General features: G+C 44.5%; 1 long non-coding RNA gene across 2 annotated transcripts; it reads left to right on the top strand.

Annotated features, from left to right (window-relative positions):
- Window positions 1-1,211: 1,211 nt before the first annotated feature.
- Window positions 1,212-18,075, top strand: LOC143836717 (uncharacterized). Of its 2 annotated transcripts, none has more exons than XR_013230681.1 (7): window positions 1,212-1,491; window positions 3,351-3,419; window positions 3,671-4,458; window positions 10,880-11,266; window positions 13,203-13,323; window positions 16,042-16,110; window positions 17,925-18,075. It is a non-coding gene; the product is annotated as an uncharacterized LOC143836717 (long non-coding RNA). The 2 variants fall into 2 exon arrangements; XR_013230680.1 differs by lacking the exon at window positions 17,925-18,075 and adding an exon at window positions 17,255-17,605.
- The last annotated feature ends 2,233 nt before the right edge of the window (window positions 18,076-20,308 follow it).

The following is a 20,308-nucleotide window of genomic DNA, read 5'->3' as shown; positions in this document are numbered from 1 at the left end:
ACTGGGACTTGCTCCCACCTCAGTTCCTGACGATTTGTATTCCCCCCCCTTTATTTTTGTATTTTTCCTTAACCTCCAGGTGTGACTAATGTTTGAGGCAAAAATAAACCAAAAACATGCTTGAAGGTCTTTTTAATGAGTCCTTCAAATGAGTCCTTCAAAAAGGAATGTTTTTCCTTCCAAAATAGAATATTTTTTCCTAAGTTGTCAGTTTTAGTTAGCAATTTTAAACGAAACAAAACCAGGAAAAGTTGATTTCTTCTATAACAAAAATAAAAAGTAAATTTATAAATAAACATTTGAGCATAAACTTTATTCCTTATATCACATGACATACACAGCAGAGAAACTTTTTTGCCCGCCTCACCATGTCCGTAGAGAATATTTCCTCACTGGAGCTTCCAATATTAAGGGGAACAATGCTAAACAGTCCTTTATGGCAAACCGCAGGTGAGTTCGGTTTACATTGAAAGGATCTAAATTGATCCCCAATAATTAGCAAGCATGGAATGATTAACAAACATTTGGAACCTGGAAATCTCCCACAAATACAGCTGATTTTCAGACAACAGGAATCTGGTCCTCTGGAGAAAGGGGCTACTTTGGAAGGTGGACTCTATGAGTTCCCTGCCCTCCTCAGGTTGCACCTCCAGAATCTCCTGGTATTTCTCAGACCGGAGCTGGAAATCCTTCCTGTTACCTATCTGACACACCACACGAGAATCCTGCTGCATACTCTGTAGGATGGTGTACTGTTTAGTGTCAGACTAGAACCTGGGAAATCCAGATTTGAATCTCCACTCAAGCCATAGGTCATCACTGGCTGACCTTGGCCCCATCACAAGTTCTCAGCTTCACTTACCTCACAGGGTTGTTGTGAAGGTAAAATGGAAGAGAGGAGAATGCCAGGTGCTCGGAGTCCCACTGGGGAGAAAGGTACAGTATAGAGGAGCCTTTCCCAGCTTTTTGACCATGGAGGAGACCCTGAAATCATTAGGTCCATTCTGCACAGTGCTACTGTAGCTGAAGCTGAACTGTTGTGTAATGCCTTTTTTTAACATTATGCACGATGTCGTACACAATCTGCAACACTCCTGCAATCCTTCCGTGCTCCTAACCACTACACCCAGTGAATTCCGTGGCGGTTGAGGGTCACTTGGCAACCACAGCAGAACTGCCAAACATTCTAAGCCTTGATTGAGGCAGGACTAGACTGGGGGGCTGAAACAGTCCCAGATCATTGATCCCCTGATGCTGGAGGCCTCACCAGTGAAAGGCCCAGGAGCAACTTCTGGGGGCTCACCATCGAGATGACCAAATTTGACTTTGCGGTGGTGGCTCAAGCCTAAGCCAATAGAGACAGCCAGCGCCACATGACAGAGACCTGCCCTGAGCTGGTGGCCACAATGCAACTGAGTCAGCCTTTTTCTGGGGAGACCATGAGGGATAGAAAAGGAGGGGGGAAAGCTAAAGACTGGGGAACCCCTAAAGGTAAGTTGGCTGGTGAACAAGAAATAAGTATATAGCTTATGCACATGTACATAAAATATAATACGCTGTCTTGAGTTCCACGAGGCAAAAAGGTGGCTTACAAATGCGTTAAAGAAATAGAAAAATCAAACAGGGGCAGTTCAGGAACAAGAAAAAGGAAATAGTAGGGAAGGGCAAAGGGGATGGGGGGGGGGTATCTCTGCCAACCCATAAAAGTTGAAGGATAGAAATGACAAAAGATGACTGAGTAAAAGAATAAATCAGCAATTTTTTCCTCAAAAATGTCACTTGAAATTGAGGTCTTTTCTCCTAGGGAAAACGGAGAAAACACTGAGGTTAATGCCTGGCACACAACAGTGTGGGGGAGAAGGAGTGTGGGGGGGGGGGAGCTTGACTGCTGGTCCATTCAGATGAAGAAGAGGAGTTGGTTCTTATATGCCACTTTTCTCTACCTGAAGGAGTCTCAAAGCGGCTTACAGTCGCCTTCCCTTTCCTCTCCACGCAACAGACACCCTGTGAGGGAGGGGAGGCTGAGAGAGCCCTGATATTACTGCTCAGTAAGAACAGCTTTCTCAGTGCCATAGTGAGCCCAAGGTAACGCAGCTAGTTGCGTGTGGGGGAGCATGGAACCAAACCTGGCTGTCCAGATTACAGTCCACACCCCTAACCACTACACCAAGCTGTGAAGGGAGCACAGGTGCCCGTCCCCCATTTGGTTATATATCTCTAGTTCTTTTACATGACCCTAATACTATAGACCAGTGGTCCCCAGCCTTTTCCTGGTTGAGGACTGCTTCCAGGGGTGGGGGAGAGCCGGTGGCCTGGGCGGCACAGTGCTGAGCAAACACACATATGCAGAGTTGCCGCACATGTGCATTTGCGCCTACTGGCAGGATGCAACCACACATTGCGTGGCTTTGCCACGCAAATATGCGTGTGTAGAGCTGTCATGCATGCGCATTTGCACCCCGCTGACGGGCACAAATGCACACGCATAGCAGTTCCATGCAAACATACATGCGCAGAGCTGCCACGCATGCACGTTTGCATCCGCCACTGGCCCACTACCGAGGCCATCGCGGACCAGTGATTGACAACCCCCACCATAGACGACACACTGTTTTTTCTTCAGAGATTCCTTTCCCCCCAGGCTGACGGAGCTGGGATGCCCGTTCTTTCTGGTGGACAGAGCGTCTCTGCATATGGATGAAGAGTGAATGCGAGGGGTAGGCACGGGCACCAACCGGCTCACCAACTGAAGTTCATGACGATTTTGAGCCTGGATCATTCTCAGCAACTTTAATTTTTTTAAACCCTCAATCATTATGAATTCCTTCCTTAAGAGTCCATTCTTTCTATTTTCACACTGTTTCCTTCCTTGAGGGCCCGGAATCCAGTCTGTACTCTCAGCCAGTGCTAACTCTGTTTATATAGATTAATATGCAAAGCTGCAAGGAAACCCCTTTTCAGCCCCTTCTTTCTCCTCCCGATGCACCGTTTGGATTGTGGTTCTGTTCCTATTTCAGCCAGGAAGCAAACTGCATTTCCCTGGTTGGTGCCCATGCCTAGGGGATGGACTGAGTGGGGTTGTGAGTGGGGTGAATGGAGTTGGATGAATGGTGTGTGTGTGCGTGTGTGTGTGTGTGTGTGAGAGAGAGAGAGAGAGAGGGAGGGAGGGAGGAGGTGCTCTCTTGGTTAAGGGATGAAAAGGAAGTAGTGCACAGGTTGAAAAAAAAAATTGATGTGGACCTACAGACACCAGTTGATTCTGGCCAACCGAAGGCAGTGGAGGAAACTGGAGGAAGCCAGTGGAGAGAAATGCAGGAGTCATCCCCACTTACCACATGTTTTCCTTTTAGGGATTTCTCGGTGGAATTATGATGAGGTACACTCGCAAGCCTTACAGTGAGTCATGACCATGAAAAGAGGTGAGGAATGTTCCCCAACTCCTTTGCCTGCCTCTCTGCCCCTCCTGATCCCCATTGGGTTAATTGGCCAATGAGGGCTTGTGACCTGCCAGCTTTGTATCCCAGTAATGGGTAAGGAAGGTATCTGGGAGAGACCCACATTGGGCTCACTGTGTCCTCTTTCAGGAAGTGGGAAGGGGAGCGGGTTGAGGTGGAACAGGCCCTGAGTTCTCAGACTGGCTTTGTAGACTTGTTCTATATTTCTTCGGCAGACTGACGAAGCTTGCAGATCCAGGACATCCAGAGAGGGGAGAGCTGATCAGGAGAAGAGGGCAACATATGGACGGATGGGGGAGCATACAGAAGGTAAGTTCTTCTGCGGAACCAGAAGGGCTTGCTATGTAAGCAGGGGGCACCAGGTGACCTGAAGCCTGGCAGGATGCCATTGCTGAAGCTCCTGTAGAGTCTGTTGGAGAGTAAATTAGCCAAGGTTTAATCTTTCCTTCTGCCTTAATAATTTGCTGTTCCTTCCCCTGTTCCAAATTAAATTGTCACTTTTCTCTCTTGATCTTAAGTACTTAATGAAGTTTGAAAGTCATTCCGCACAGCGTTAATGTTGCTTAAGTCTTACCTTTGTGTAACACTATTTTTTTAACGTTATGTACGACATCGTACACAATCTGCCACACTCTTGCTTCGATGTAGCGCTTTTCACGGAATCGTCAAAAGTATATTCCCTCTTTAAAAAAATGCTTCACTCCTGAGAACAACCTGCAACTCATCCGAAAAAGACAGGTGCGTTCTCAAAATAACGGTAGAAAGAATGTACCTCCCTAGCTCTCGCCCCCGAGCTTCCGGAGATGCGATCGCCATTTCTCATGATTGCCATCATGAGGACAAGCTAATTGGGGAAAGAAGTGTATTCTTCCATTCTCAAAACAAGTAGAAACATGCATCTCTCTCTTCTCCCCCTCTCGTTGGAACTGCCAATGAGTATGCATGCAAGAGCTTGGATAAATTGGAAGAAAAACTACCCATTTCCCAGCAGCCATCTGAGAAGGTCAGTATCTCTCTTCTCCGTGTTCCTACTAGCGTTTGAGTTCAGCCAAGAAGCAATCCAGCACTGTGTTGATCCATTTCTGTGCTTGGTGCTGTACAGGTCACCCTTGGGTGTTACTCAGCACAAATATTTATCTTGATGGCTCACATAATTCAGCATGTAAAACTTCCCCATACTTTGAAAGCTGGTTCTGGTGCAATTTTTCCAATCATTCCTGGATACAATGTCAATATTTTTAAATTGTTCCAAATAAATACTTTATATATAGTTCAGGGTGGGCATTCTGATGTTTTTTTTTGGAAAATTAAAATGGTTGGGAAAGGCCACACTTCCAAAAAAACATCAGAATGCCCACCCAGAACTATATATAAAGCAACCCAAACAGTACATTGGGAACTTAACCATATGAAAATCCCTATAATTTCCCTATTAATTAAAATCCATATTAATTTTAAAAAATTGAAAATAATATTTATACATGCCATAGCATTTCCCAACCATGTCAATTTTTCTTCCACAGGTTTCTTCCAAAAAATCAAGAGAATGCCCACCCTGAACAATTTATAAAGCAACTAGGACCATACATATGGAACTTAACTGTTCAAAAATCCCTATTAATTTACGTAATTTTTACAAGTAAGAAATGTTAAACATCCCATGGACTTTCCCAACCATGTCTATCACTCCTAAAGAAACAATAGAATGCCCACCCTGAACAATATATAAAGTAGAATGTATCGTACTTAAGGCACTTAACCTTACAAAAATCCATTTTAATTTACCTAACCATGACAAGAAAAAAAGGTGGAAAAATATTTCTACATCCCATGGCATTTCCAACCATGTCAGTTTTTCTCCCACAGGTCTAACACTTCCAGAAACCCAACAGAATGCTCGCCCTGAAAAATATATAAAGCAACCAGGACGGTATATAGGGAACTCATCCTTTTGAAAATCCCTATTAATTTACCTATGTTTCACAAGTATAAAACTGTGAAAAAAATATGTATACAGCCCATGGCCTTTCACAACAATATCAGTTTTTCTCCCATAGGTCTAACACTTCCAAAAAACCTACACAATGCCTACCCTGACCAATATATAAAGCAACCCGAACCGTACATAGTGAACTTAACCATATGAAAATCGCTATTAATTTATTAGAATGAAAAAAATGTGAAAAAAATATTTATGCATCCCATGGCCTTTCGCAACCATGTCAATTTTTCTCCCACTGGTCCAACACTTCCAAAAAGCCAACACAATGCCCACACTGAAAAATATATAAAGCAACCCGAACCAGACATAGGGAACTTAACCTTACTAAAATCCCTATTAATTTACCTAAGATTTATAAGTAAAAAAATATGTGGAAAATATTTATACATCCCATGGACTTTCCCAACCAAGTCACATTTTCTCCCACAGGTCTAACACTTCCAAAAAACCAACAGAATTCCCACCCTGAACAATATATAAAGCAACCAGAACTGTACATAGGGCACTCATCTGTATGAAAATCCCTTTAATTTACCTAATTTTTACAATTAAAAAAATGTGAAAAAATATTTAAACATACAATGGACTTTCCCAACGATGTCTATTTTTCTTCCACAGACCTAACACTTCCGAAAAAGCCACAAAATGCCCACCCTGAACCATATATAAAGCTAACCAAACCGTACATAAGGTACTTAATCGTATGAAAATCCCTATTAATTTACCAGCTTTTACAAGGAAAAAAATGTGAAAAATTTTTTCTACATCCCATGGCCTTTCCCAACAATGTCAGTTTTTCTCCCACAGGTCTATCACTTCCGAAAAACTAACACAATACACACCCTGAACAATATACAAAGCAACCCGAACCGTACATAGGGATCTTAACCGTATGAAAATCTTTATTAATGTACATAAGTTTTATTTTTTATTGTATATGAAGTGCTTACAGAAAGATGAAAAGAAAAAGAAACAACCAGCTAGCAAAATAATTGTTGATACATGTATAGTCTGTTATCTCAAAAAGCACACATTCAGTTCCCATCGCATACCAGTCCCAACCTAAAAGTCATTGCTGTCTTTCTTAGCAAAGTAATTGTTGATACACATAAGAATACAATCTATTATTATGTTAAGTGATATATAGTCAGTTCCCATCGTACGTTGGCCCCAACTTAAAAGCCGCTGCCGTCCCTCCCAAGAAAGACCAGGCAATTGCTCCACCGTTGGTCACACTCTTCAGGTGGTTGCAAAAGATGGAATTGTGCTATTTTCCATGATGTATCTGCTGGCAGGTCTTGAAATATTTGTGCTTCTTGATCCACCAAACTCAGCAGCGGCGCCTGATGCCTTTGGGGCAGAGTATTTCTTGTAGCCTTACTGTCAGGGCCCACAAAGCTGTCTCTTGGTTGCTTCTTGTGTGCGGTCGCCTTTGAATAGACCCTGCACACTGTCAATCCAAACCTCCTCCTCCTCCAAGCAGTCCCCCAGGCCTTCGGTGACCACCTTCCCCAGGTCCGCCCTCCCAAATTCCTCTGAGACTCCCCTGACTTTTATGTTCCCAGCTTCAGCTCCCTCCTGCAGGGCCTCGGGTTTATCTTCTGCCACTCTCTCCCACTCCTGTTGATTAACTTCCAGACATTGGATTCTTGTTTGGTGTGTTGCCAGCTGACTTGTGTTTTCATCAGCTATTTTTTTCAAACCATCGATTCCATCCGAGAGCTCCCCCCTGGTACCTTGAATTTCCCCTTCAAGCTTTCCGACTACCCTCAGCATCTCCGAGTTGCCTTTGCATAACAAACAAAAGATCTGTGTGTTAGCCAGGTCTTCCATTGCAAACAGCCACAGACCACAGACAGGGTGTCTCGCAAGAGTTTGGGTGATCAGGAATTATCAGTTAGTCAATCTCCATATTCTGTCAGCATATCCCTCTGAGCTCCCCCCAACAAATTCCCAAGATCTCTCTTTTGTTTGTTTTAACGAGTGTACTTAGCTGGCCTGCCTCCCATCCGGAGAAAGAAGTCCCTTGTAAATTGGTTAGGGCGGAAGAAGGGGGGCTAATGCCTGGCTTTCAAGAAGAGGAAAACAGCAAACTCACAGCCCTTGCGTTGTTGATTCGTCAGACTTCGGCTGGAAAGAGATAATCTGGGAAGAATGCAAGGTTTTATGCGGCTGGTCGTTTCAAGCTTAGAAAATTGTTTACGACAAGGACGCCTTTATGGCTCCAAGCACAGGCAGCGATGATCTGGAGAACTTAGTCTCCGTGGATCTGTAGGACCCTCAGGATGCTATTCCCGGTTGCTGGGGCGACCAGCGAGCGAGATTTGCACATCCCGCTCAGGTCTGCCAGGTGCTTCTGCTCCTGGCCCTCTGCTTGGCTCGGGAGCTCGTTACGGAATGTGATAGCACGGTGCCATCTTCAGTAGTCACTCCATTTACATAAGTTTTAGAAGGAAAAAAATATGACAAATATTTATACTTTCCATGGCCTTTCCCAACCATGTCAATTTTTCTCCCACAGGTCTAAAACTTTCTCCCACAGGTCTAACATTTTCCCAACCATGTCATTTTTCTCCCACAGATCTAACACTTCCAAAAAACCAACAAATTGCCCAGCCTGAAAAATATATAAACCAAGACATAGGGAACTTAACCGTACTAAAATTCCCTATTAATTGACATAAGTTTTAATTTTAAAGAATGTGAAAAAAAATACTTATACGTCCTATGGCCTTTCCCCACCATGTCAATTTTTCTCCCACAGGTCTAACACTTCCAAAAAAAAACTACACAATGCCCACCCTTAACAATAAATAAAGCAACCCAAACTGTACATAGGGAACAACAGTACGAAAATCCCGATAAATTTACCTAATTGTTACAAGTAAAAAATGAGAAAAAAAAATTTATACATCCCATGGCCTTTCACAACCATGTCAATTTTTCTAGCACAGTTCTAACACTTTCAAAAAACCAACATAATGCCCAACCTGAACAATATAAAAAGCAAACAGAACCGAACATACAGATCTCAAATGTACAAAAATGCCTATTAATTTACATAATTAGGGTTAGGGTTGGCGTTATGGTTAGGCTTAGGCTTAGTTTTAGGGTTAGGGTTAGGGTTAGGGTGAGGGTGAGGGTGAGGGTGAGGGTGAGGGTGAGGGTGTGGGTGTGGGTTAGGGATAGGTTTAGGGTTAGGTAAATTAAAAGTGAAAAAAATATTTATACATCCCATGGCCTTTCCCAACCATGACATTTTCTCTTCCACAGGTCTATCACTTCCGAATAGCCAACACAATGCGCACCCAGAAATATATATAAAGCTACCCGAATACTACACAGGGTACTTAACCGTCCGAGATCCCTATTAATTTACTTAATTTATAAAAGGAAAAAAATGTGAAAAAAATATTTCTACATACCATGGCCTTTCCCAACCATGTCAATTTTTCTCCCACAGTTCTATCACTTCCGAAAAACGAGCAGAATGCCCACCCGGAACAATTGATAAAGCTACCCAATCCGTACATAGGGTACTTAACCGTGTGGAAATCCCTAAAAAATTAACTATTTTAAACAGGAAAAAAAATGAAAAAAAAATTTCTACATCCCATGGCCATTCCCAGCCATGTCAATATTTCTCCGACAGTTCAAACAGTTCGGAAAAACCAACAGAATGCCCACCCGGAACAATATATAAAGCTACCTGAACCGTACACAGGGTACTTAACCATACGAAAATACCTATGAATTTACCAGCTTTTTACAGGAAAATAATGTGAAAAAAATTCTACATCCCATGGCCTTTCCCAACCATGTCAATTTTTCTCCCACAGTTCTAACACTTCCAAAAAACCAGCAGAATGAACCTGAACAATATATAAAGCGAACAGAACCGAAATACAGTATTTAACCGTACTAAAATCCCTATTAATTTATTTTATCTTTACAGGAAAAACATGTGAAAAAAACGTTTCTACATCTCATGGCCTTTCCCAACCATGTCAATTTTTCTCCCACAGATATAACACTTCCAAAAAACCAACAGAATACCCAACCATAACAATATATACAATACAATACAATACCTTTATTGGCATAAAGCAGATAAGCAGGATAAACAAAGTTAGTCAGGATACGTCAGACAGTTTAAATTTAAAAACTGAGGACAGAAATTCAGCCGTAATAAAAGTGACGTCGGCATCCTTATCACTCAGTAAAAATTGGCAAATCAGGTCTCTTGAATGGTTTCTCCATTTTGGTATGAGAGGTATGATATGCCTTCTCTGTTCAGTGAACAAGGGACAATCCAGTAGGATATGTTGGATGGTGTCAGGAGAACTTGATTCACAGGTGCATAGTCTGTTTTCGAAGGGGATCTTGGCAAATCTCCCTTGTAATACTTTAGATGGAAAGGCATTAAGCCGAGCAAGTGAAAACACTCTGCGATGGAGGGGATTTGCCAAGTTATGGAAATAAGCCGGCATTATCCCGTGCTTCACTTGGAGACCAAGTGCACAAGGAGAGCAGATTTATGGAAATGCTAGAACAGTGGGAGAAAAATTGACATGGTAGGGAAAGATGATGGAATGTACAAATATTTTTTTCACATTTTTTCCCGTAAAGTTTAGATAAATTAATAGGGATTTTCGTACGGTTATGTACGCTGTGCACATTTCGGTTAGCTTTATATATTGTTTTCAACAATATATAAAGCTAACCGAAATGTGCACAGCGTACATAACCGTACGAAAATCCCTATTAATTTATCTAAACTTTACGGGAAAAAATGTGAAAAAAATATTTGTACATTCCATCATCTTTCCCTACCATGTCAATTTTTCTCCCACTGTTCTAGCATTTCCATAAAATAAACAGAATGCCAACCCTGAACAATACATTAAGTAAACCAAAATGTATATAGGGAACTTAACTGTACGAATATCCCTATTTATTTATGTAATTTTTACAAGACAAAAATTGAAAAAAAATGTTTCTACATCCCATGGCCTTTCCTAACCATATCAATTTATCTCCCACTAACACTTCTGAAAAACCAACAGAATGCCCACCCGGAACAATATATTAAGCTACAAGAACCGAACATAGGGTACTTAACCGTACAAAAATCCCTATTAATTTACCAGTTCTTATACGGAAAAAAATGTGAAAAAAATATTTCTACATCCCATGGCCTTTCCCAACTATGTCAATTTTTCTCCCACAGGTCTAACACTTCCAAAAAAATCAATAGAATGCCCACCTGGAAAAATATATAAATCAACCCGAACCGTACATAGGATACTTAACTGTACCAAATTCCCTATTTGTTTACCTAAATTTTACAAGGACAAAAATGTGAAAAATATATTTCTACATCCCATAGCCTTTCTCAGCATTGTCAATTTTTCTCCCACAGGTCAAGCACTTCTGAAAAACGAACAGAATGCCCACCCTGAACTATATATAAAGCTACACGAACCAAATATACAGCACTTAACCATACAAAAAATCCCTATTAATTTATGAAATGTTTACAGGAAAAAAATGTGAAAAAAATATTTCTATCCCAACAGGGGCTCCCTGCCCGGGGGCCTGACGCAGCGAGAGGCGCAAAGCGCCTCTCGCCGCATCAGGCTGCCGCCGCAGCAACCCCAGGACACCTGCAAAATAGTCAGCCGCTCGCCAGCCGCTCGCCAGCCGCTCCGCGTCAGGCCGCCGCCGCCGAAACCCCAGGACTGCTGCAAGACATGCAGCCGCTCGCCAGCCGCTCGCCGCCGCCGAAAGACCCGCCGAAAGACTGCAGGTAATTCCTCCCCCCCCATACCCACTCTCACTGCTAGCACCCATTGCATTTCGAACTGCAATGGGCTATATTTCTAGTATTGAATAATGCACTTTCCATGTAAGAGCCTCTTGTGGCGCAGAGTGGTAAGGCAGCCGTCTAAAAGCTTTGTCCATGAGGCTGGGAGTTCAATCCCAGCAGCCGGCTCAAGGTTGACTCAGCCTTCCATCCTTCCGAGGTCGGTAAAATGAGTACCCAGCTTGCTTGCTGGGGGGTAAACGGTAATGACTGGGGAAGGCACTGGCAAACCACCCCGTATTGAGTCTGCCATGAAAACGCTAGAGGGCGTGACCCCAAGGGTCAGACATGACTTGGTGCTTGCACAGGGGATACCTTTACCTTTATGTACTTTAGAAGCTGGAATATCCTGTGTGAAACTGGAACACATTGAAAGTGCATAGTTCAACATGTGCAGAAAGAGCCCGTGAGGGAAACTGGGACCTTCTCCATACACACCATTCCCTCCAGCTTTCAGCCACTGTAGCTCCTCCTAGGTGATGTTTGAAGCAGCCTCACAGGCTCAGTGGTGGTTAGTGCTTGCTTGGGAGACCACCAAAGATGTAGGGATGTGTCGTCTTTGGGGGCGTAGATAGATTTGGCCTGAAAACATTTGATCTATACCAGGAGTGGCCAAATTGTGGCTCTCCAGATGTCCATGGACTACACTTGCTAAAAGCCTCTGACATGCTAGCAGTGGCTCATGGTAGTCTATCATCATCTGGAGAGCCAGAGTTTGGCCATCCCTCGTTATATATTGCTGTGTATATTGCTGATACACAGCAATACCAATATTGGAAAGACAGAATAGGATCTGAGAGACCCAGGTTCGAATCTCTGCTCTGCCACAGAAGCTTTGCTGGGTGATCCATGCTCACAGCCTAACCCATCCCACAGGAATGTTATGAGGAGAGGAAAATTATGTGCACAGCTTCCTTTGCAGGCCTGTACAAGGACTTAGTGGACAGATGTAATTCTTCCTAGCATCCACCAGATGTCACAAGGCTCCTTGCCAATGCAGCTGAAACTCATGTTTTTATTTGGGTGGGTGGGTGGGAGTCCTGAAGCAATTTACTACTGACCTGAAAGCTGCTTTCCTCAAGAGTTTTGCTCCTGGAATCTCCAGTTTGTAATGGGTAAAGGTAAAGGTAAAGGTAAAGGTAAAGGTAAAGGTAAAGGTAAAGGTAAAGGTAAAGGTATCCGTTGTGCAAGCACCGAGTCATGTCTGACCCTTGGGGTGACGCCCTCTAGCGTTTTCATGGCAGACTCAATACAGGGTGGCCTTGCCATTCCCTTCCCCAGTCATTACTGTTATACCCTCCAGCAAGCTGGGGACTCATTTTACCGACCTTGGAAGGATGGAAGGCTGAGTCAACCTTGAGCCAGCTGCTGGGATCGAACTCCCACCCTCATGGGCAAAGCTTTCAGACAGCATGTCGGCTGCCTTACCACTCTTTGCATTTTGGTACAAGGGGCATTGTGCTTGTGCACAGACTGTTTCCACATTAGGAGACACACCTTTTTTCAGCCCAGGCTGAAATTTGCCATATGTTTTCTACATTGAGAATTGGATGAAGGTAGCCTTAACAGTAAAACAAAGCTCCTTTCTGCAAATGTCTTTAAAATTTCTGAGCACAATACAGCGCCCTGTTCAACACTGCCCATAATTTTGGCCAGAAATCTCACCCATGGGGGGGATTTTTTTTTTTACTTGAAGAGTGTGGAAACAATTAAGCACCAGCTCCTATACCAGTGAAAAAGGTCTTTCTGAGACAATGAATGAACAAATATTCATTGCTACTAGTGATTTCGGGGTTTTTAAAAAACAGTTTTTAAAGGGAAAGGGGCTTTTCAGGAGCACAAACACAGCAGTTCATTGGCTGTTCTGTTTGACTGACAGCCAGGGACGGGAAGAAGTGCGGAAAAATATCGCCTCCTTTGTTGCGATTCCGGTGAGACCAGAAACCTGTGGGGAATGAATAGACTGCTACTGAGACTTCAATACTCCCCTAGAATTGAAGGTATGCGGAATGATGAAATTCTACTATTAAATATAGCGTTTCTGCATACTGCAAACATTTAGCAACATTGGTCCTTGTGCGGAATGGCCTTGTTTTCTGGGCAACCAAAGAAACTTGAAAGATTGTTGGAGCTGTGTGCCAGATTGATATTACACAGTGAATCATTATATGCAATAATGTACTCCGGACAGTTTATTTTTGAAGGTGGGTATATTATTTGTCTTGAATATTTGTATTTGGAATATCTATTAATTGGGAGAATTATTCAGATTATATTGTAATTCATCTTATATTGTAAAATGGTCACTCTGGTCACTCTGGAAAGTGGACTCGGCCATTACATACTTTTGAGACTCCTCTCTAAATCCTGCCCTTCTTAAACTCCACCTGCCAAATCTCCAGGTATTTCCCAATGTGAAGGGGAAATTAGAAGCAAAAGGTAGTCAGCAGAAAGGAAGTCATGAAGTGGTGGGGATGGATGGTGGTGAGCCGGTGGGGGGTCTCTAGAGCAGGGGTAGTCAACCTGTGATCCTCCAGATGTCCATGGACTACAATTCCCATGAGCCCCTGCCAGCAAGTGCTGGGAATCGTAGTCCATGGACATCTGGAGGGCCACAGTTAGCCCACCCCTGCTCTAGTTTCTCAGCCTCTCTTTGTTGGTTTTCATCAATGGTACCTTTGGAATATTTTCCCACTCTTGGAGTCTCTTCTGAATATTCATTTTGCCCAATGAATATTCAGATGACAAAATTGCCAGTGCAATGGGGAATTCATTAGACAGATTCAGCGCCAAGCTGGAGCCAGTGAACATCCCAGGGTGAGCCTTTTTTCAATTTCTGGCAAATGCAAATGCAGAGGGAGCCCCGATGGCCGAATACATTTTACACAGTGAGATGTCCTAAGACAGCATGGGCCAGAGGGGGAGGCTAAGGGGATGGAGGACCCTCCAATGCTCTCCCTCCCTCCCATCCAAACAAAAACAACAAGAATGGTCAGCTTCTGACATGCAAGGCTGGTGAGGATATGCCTGAGAATGTGTGGGCAGTGCCCTGCAGCAGGGGGCCCCACCCTCTGTGCACCTATGGAACTGACATAGCCCTGTGGGTGTAGCAGGAGGCAGAGCCAGACACAAAATGGCTCTGGCAGCTTTCCTTTAGATCCCCGTGCTGTGGTGACAGATGCTGCCAATGGAACATTTTTTCAAAAATCCGCTCCGAATTCCCACTGGCCAATCAGAAACCTTGCCAGGCAAGAGCCATCCTAAATGCGCAAGGCAGGTACCAGAAAAGGGGCCTTTCAGGCACCATGACCCCCAGAGGCACTATGGCAGCAGATTGGGGACCCCTGCCCTGCTGGTGCCAAATAAAGCTGGGCAAAAGGTGGGGCATAAATAAAGTAATAGAAATGATTAACATGTATGCAGGTTTGCTGTTCCAGAGTGGTATGTTCTGCTGGATTGGGAAGGGGAAAGATACGATTCCAAGAACTAAACCCCCCAAATTTTAATTAATTCTATTTATATACCGCCCTCCCTTTCGGCTCAGAGTAGTTGACATTATAACCGGTGAGAGAATCGCTCCTTGCAGCACCCCACAGTGGAGTTGCCAGCAATGCGATTGATTCTCTCCTACTGCTACCCTCTGTTGGTGACCCCGGAAGAAAGAGATGAGCCATTTAAGGGCTATCCCTTGGATCCTGATGTTGGCTGCAGCAGTATTACCCGCGTTGACCTGCCTCGATCCAGCTGAAGGCAGACATCATCCATCGGGGCAACCAGTGGTGTCTCAACCCCATGACCATGACCCCGGCCGTGCTGGGGAAAGGACCGAAGCTTCTTCCAGGAAGGCTGTCAGTTGGTCCGTGGTTTCCACCACCTTCCCTAGACATGCTAAAGAGCAAGACAGGGCGGTAGTTAGCGAGCTCCCACAGATCTAGGGTCAGCCCCTCCGGGAATTCTCCAGTTGAAAGTGAATAACCTGTACCCTGAAATATTTAAATTAGGGTTGGGTGTTTCGGTGTCCGAAGCGGCCGCTCGTGCCCAAAGCAGCCAGCGCCATGGACACCGAAGTGCCCAACCCTGATTTCAAATCCTGCTACCATACCAAGCAGCATCCCATTGTGGTTTCAGGCAACTTTGAACTTGTGCTGAATGGCCCTCTGTTTTCCCCTTTGCCCTTTGTGAGGGAAAACTCCTTCCTTTTCCAGCCTTCTCTTGGTGCTGAATCTATTTCTCTCCAGGGGTGTCCAGGGATGGCAGACCTCGCCCTGAAGAGGCCAGGCCTCTTCCCCTTGCAAACTCCTTTCTCCACCAAACGGCTGCACACGTTTTACAAAAGTTTTTTTTGCAGATAACAGTGGTGGCTTTCTCACAGGTCCGTTCAGGTACCACTAGGGGGCAGCAGATCATCATCGTTCAACTCAGGACCTGTGCCCACAGGAAGGCTGTTCCTTTTCCCCTGAAACTAGTCAGGGTTTTTTTTGTAAACATCTTCATTGGTGCAGAGAGAACCTGTCTGTCAGTCCTTGAGAAACTATTTTCCTGTTACGTTCTGCTGGCACCTTTTAAGACAAACAGTTTAATTTTTGTTAGAAGCTTCCCTTCCAGTAGCAACTTTAAGCCCGACAAAATTTAATTCTGGGTTTTGAAGTGTGCATGCACAGGTAAGCTGATATCCAGAATTAAGCTTTGTTTATTTAAACTTTATTTCTTTGAATTAGGCACGCAGATGAAAACTTGTATGCAGAATTAGACTTCGAAGAAGAGTTCCCTTCCTCTCCCCACAAAAGGTGAGTCTTAAAGAGCTCTGAGAGAACTCTGAGAACTGCTGTAACAGGATTGTGACTAGCCCAGGGTCAGCCAGCTGATGGCACGTGGAGGAGGAATGGGGAAATCAAACCCAGATCTCCAGGTTAGAGGCTGCTGCTCTTAACCAAACTGGCTCTCTAGTGGGTCTGCAGTACAGTCCAACTTTGTTCAGAATGAAAGAATGTTTTTAAGACTTCCTCAAGACTTACATATAGGTCGAGAGAGGGCAGGGATTTAGACAACCCACCACCCTCTCTCTACCTATATATAAAGCTTGCGTTTCAGTGTATTGGAAGACAGATGCCTGCACAGAGAAGGTTCTACCCAGAATTCAACTTTGCTTGTCTTCAAGATGCCCCTGAACTTAGATTTTGTTCTGCTGCTTCAAGAGTCCAGCCTGGCTTGGAGGAAATGTACTGACCATCCCACAGTGGCAATCAGTAATTCCCTGGGTGTGCAAGGAAGGGCCACAAGAGACAGACACTGGCACATCCCTTCCAGCCCACCCACTCACAATCTGCCTAAATTCATAAAATCAGCATTTCCATCATGACTATCTAGCCTCTTGGATTGGGAGCAATGGAGGAGAGGGCTAAAAGGCCAAGCCATGAATTAGGAAATCCCTGGTGCAAATCTCTCCTTGGTCAAGAAAGGATTCTACTTTTCTTGTACATTTTTGTTCCACCTTTACTCTTAAGAATAGCAAAGAGGCACCCATGCTTCTCCCTTCCCCATTTAATCCTCACAACAACCACCCTGTGAGGTAGGCTCAGCTGACAGAGAGTAACCATCCCTAATAGGAATTTGAACCCTGGTCTCCCAGATGCCAGCAGTACAATCGATACATGCCCTAAGCAGGGTCAGCCCTGGTCAGTATTTGGATGGGAGACCACTAGGGACGTAGAGACAGGCAAAGCACCTCTGAACGTCACTTGCCTTGACAAACCTATAGGGTTGCCAAAGATCAGCTGACCCTTGATGCCATTTTCCACCACCATCACCACTACATGGGTCTCTTTTATCTCTGGAGGAAGAAGAGCTGTTTTTTTTTTAAGTCCCTGCTTTTCACTCCTGAACGAGTTCTAAAGTGGCTTACAAATCTTTCCCTTCCTCTTCCCACAATAGACGTCCTGTGAAGCAGGTGAGGCTGAGACAGCTCTGAGAATTGTTCTGCGAGAACAGCTCAGAAAGGCTGGCCCAAGGCCACGCAGCCAGCCGGATGTGGAGGAGCCTCCTGCATGTGGAGGAGGAGAGGGGAATCAAAATGGGTTATCCCAATTAGAGGCTGCTGCTCTTAACCACTACTCCACTACATTGGCACTACTCTGCAGAGGCATGCCAAACCTGGCTTGGAACATCCTGGGGGTTTGGGGAGGTGATTACGGACAGAAAGGCATTCAAGAGGGATGGACTGCCACTCTAGGATTTCCATGGCTCCCGTGTAGTATGCTCTTCCGAGCATTCATGTCCTGCAGGGAAATTGTTTGGTAGTCTAGAGATAATTTGTAATTGCAGAACTCCAGGCTTCTCCTGGAAGTTAAGACCAATTTCTTATAGCATTAAACAATTAAACAATAATAAAGAATGTTTTTAAACAACGTCCTTTCTTGAGTTTACTTTTTAAAGTTTATTTCATTCCAAGGATGTCAGAAATAAACTTTAAAAAGTAAACTCAAGAAAGGACATTGTTTAAAAACATTCTTTATTATTGTTTAATTGTTTAATGCTATAAGGATAAGTCTATTTCTTCTTGGTTTGAGTTATCTGAGACCGTCCCGTGTTTTTGTCTTGGCAGTAGCATGTGCGAAAAGGATCTAGGAGTCTTAGCAGACCATACATTGAACATGAGTCAGCAGTGTGACTCAGTGGCTAAGAAGGCGAATGAGATTTTGGGCTGTATCAAACAGAGTTTAATAAAGTGTAAAGTTATACATCTGGGTCAGAAAAATGAAAAGCATGCCTTCTGGATACGCTTCTAGGTAACACTGTGTGTGAACGAGACCTTGGGGTACTTGTGGATTGTAAGCTACACATGAGCAGGCAGTGTGATGCAGTAGTAAAAAAGGCAAATGCCATTTTAAGCTGTATCAACAGGGGCATCATATCAAAATCACAAGATGTCATAGTCCCATTGTATACGGCTCTGGTCAGACCACACCTGGAGTTCTGTGTGCAGTTCTGGAGGCCTCACTTCAAGAAGGACGTAGATAAAATTGAAAGGGTACAGAGGAGAGCGACGAAGATGATCTGGGGCCAAGGGACCAAGCCCTATGAAGATAGGTTGAGGGACTTGGGAATGTTCAGCCTGGAGAAAAGGAGGTTGAGAGGGGACATGATAGCCCTCTAAGTATTTGAAAGGTAGTCACTTGGCTGCAGAGGAAAGGATGCTGTTCCCGTTGGCTGCAGAGGACAGGATGCACAGTAATGGGTTTAAACTACAACAATATAAGCTGTTGTTGTTGTTAGGTGCAAAGTCGCATCCGACCCATCACGACCCCGTGGACAATGGTCCTCAAGGCCTTCCTGTCCTCTACCATTCCCCGGAGTCCTTTTAAGTTAGCACCAACTGCTTCAGTGACTCAAATCTAGGATGCTGTCTAGATTTGCCATAGCTTTCCTCCCCAGGAGCAAGTGTCTTTTAATTTCTTTGCGGCAGTCCCCATCTGCAGTGATCTTGGAGCCCAGGAAAATAAAATCTGTCACTATCTCCATTTCTTCCCCATCTATTTGCCAGGAATTGAGAGGGCCAGATGCCATGATCTTCCTTTTCATTTTCTTGATGTTGAACGATATAGGCTAGATATCGGGGGGGGAATTCACAGTCAGAGTAGTTCGAGGCAGAGAGAGTGAGCAACTGAAAACTCATATCAGGAAAAAAATTTTTCACAGAGTAGTTCAGCAGTGGATAAGGCTGCCTAAGGAAGTGGTGAGCTCCCCTCACCGGCAGTCTTCAAACAAAGGTTGGATGCACACTTTTCTTGGATGCTTGAGGACGCTCTTCGCTGATCCTGCGTTGAGCAGGGGATTGGACTAGATGGCCTGTATGGCCCCTTCCAACTCTATGATTCTGTGATTCTATTATTCTATTATTCTTATGGAGTATCGTGTCCAGATCCCTGGAGGTGATGGTAACGCTTTACTCTGCTCTGGTTCGGCCTCACTTGGAGTCCTGTGTTCACTTTTGGGCACCCCATTTGAAGAGGGATTTTGACAATCTGGAATGTGTCCAGAGGAGGGCAACAAAGATGGTGAGGGGTTTGGAGACCAAGACATATGAAGAAAGGTTGGGGGAGCTTGGTCTGTTTAGCCTAGAGAGGAAATGACTGAGATAACCATCTTCAAGTATTTAAAAGGATGCCAAATGGAGAATGGAGCAGAATTGTTCTCTCTTGCCCCAGAGGGACAGACCAGAACCAATGGGATGAAATTAATTCAACAGAAATTCCATCTAAACGTCTGGAAGAAGTTCCTGACAGTCAGAGAGGTTTTTCAGTTGAACAGGCTTCCTCGGAGTTGGTGGGTTCTCCATCTTTGGAAATTTTTAAGCAGAGGCTAGATAGCCATCTGATGGAGAGGCTGTTTCTGCGAAGGTTCAAGGGGGTGGCAGGTTACAGTGGATGAGCGATTGGGATGTGAGTGTCCTGCATAGTGCAGGGGGTTGGACTAGATGACCCATGAGGTCCCTTCCAACTCTATTATTCCATGATTCTAACCAAACCTTTCTCCCTCTGCTTCTGCTCTTATTTTCTTATTGTCCTCCCGGAAGTTGGTAAACCCAACTCTCTGACTGCGTCTGCTGATTCAAATCCAGCTGCGGGGCCCTCTGGTCCCAATCCTCTGCAAGCACAGTAAGGGTGCCGGGGGGAGGGAGGGGGGATGGTAGTTCAGCCTTTCTGCCAGCAGTTTCCATGCTGAAGGCGAGAAAGATGATTGAGAGGTGGGTGGGGGTGGAGCAGCTCTCTTTCCTTGCCTGCCAACTCCGCCACTCTCCATCTCCCAGGATTAAAAGTAATTGATGCCCCCTCCCCTCCAAGAGCCAGGCTGCGGGGAAATTGGATAACCAGGCAAGTCCGAGCGGCTCAGTCAGCATCTGCAGGTGCCCGAAAGAAAGGCAGCCGATAGGGATCTTAATGGGGTCTTTGGATATCATCTCCAGGGGGGGGCTGGCGATGCTAGAGC

The sequence above is a fragment of the Paroedura picta genome, chromosome 4, assembly GCF_049243985.1.
Source record: "Paroedura picta isolate Pp20150507F chromosome 4, Ppicta_v3.0, whole genome shotgun sequence".
Lineage (NCBI taxonomy): Eukaryota > Metazoa > Chordata > Lepidosauria > Squamata > Gekkonidae > Paroedura > Paroedura picta.
Note: the sequence above shows the minus strand (reverse complement) of the source record. Positions and strands in the feature narration are given on the sequence as shown.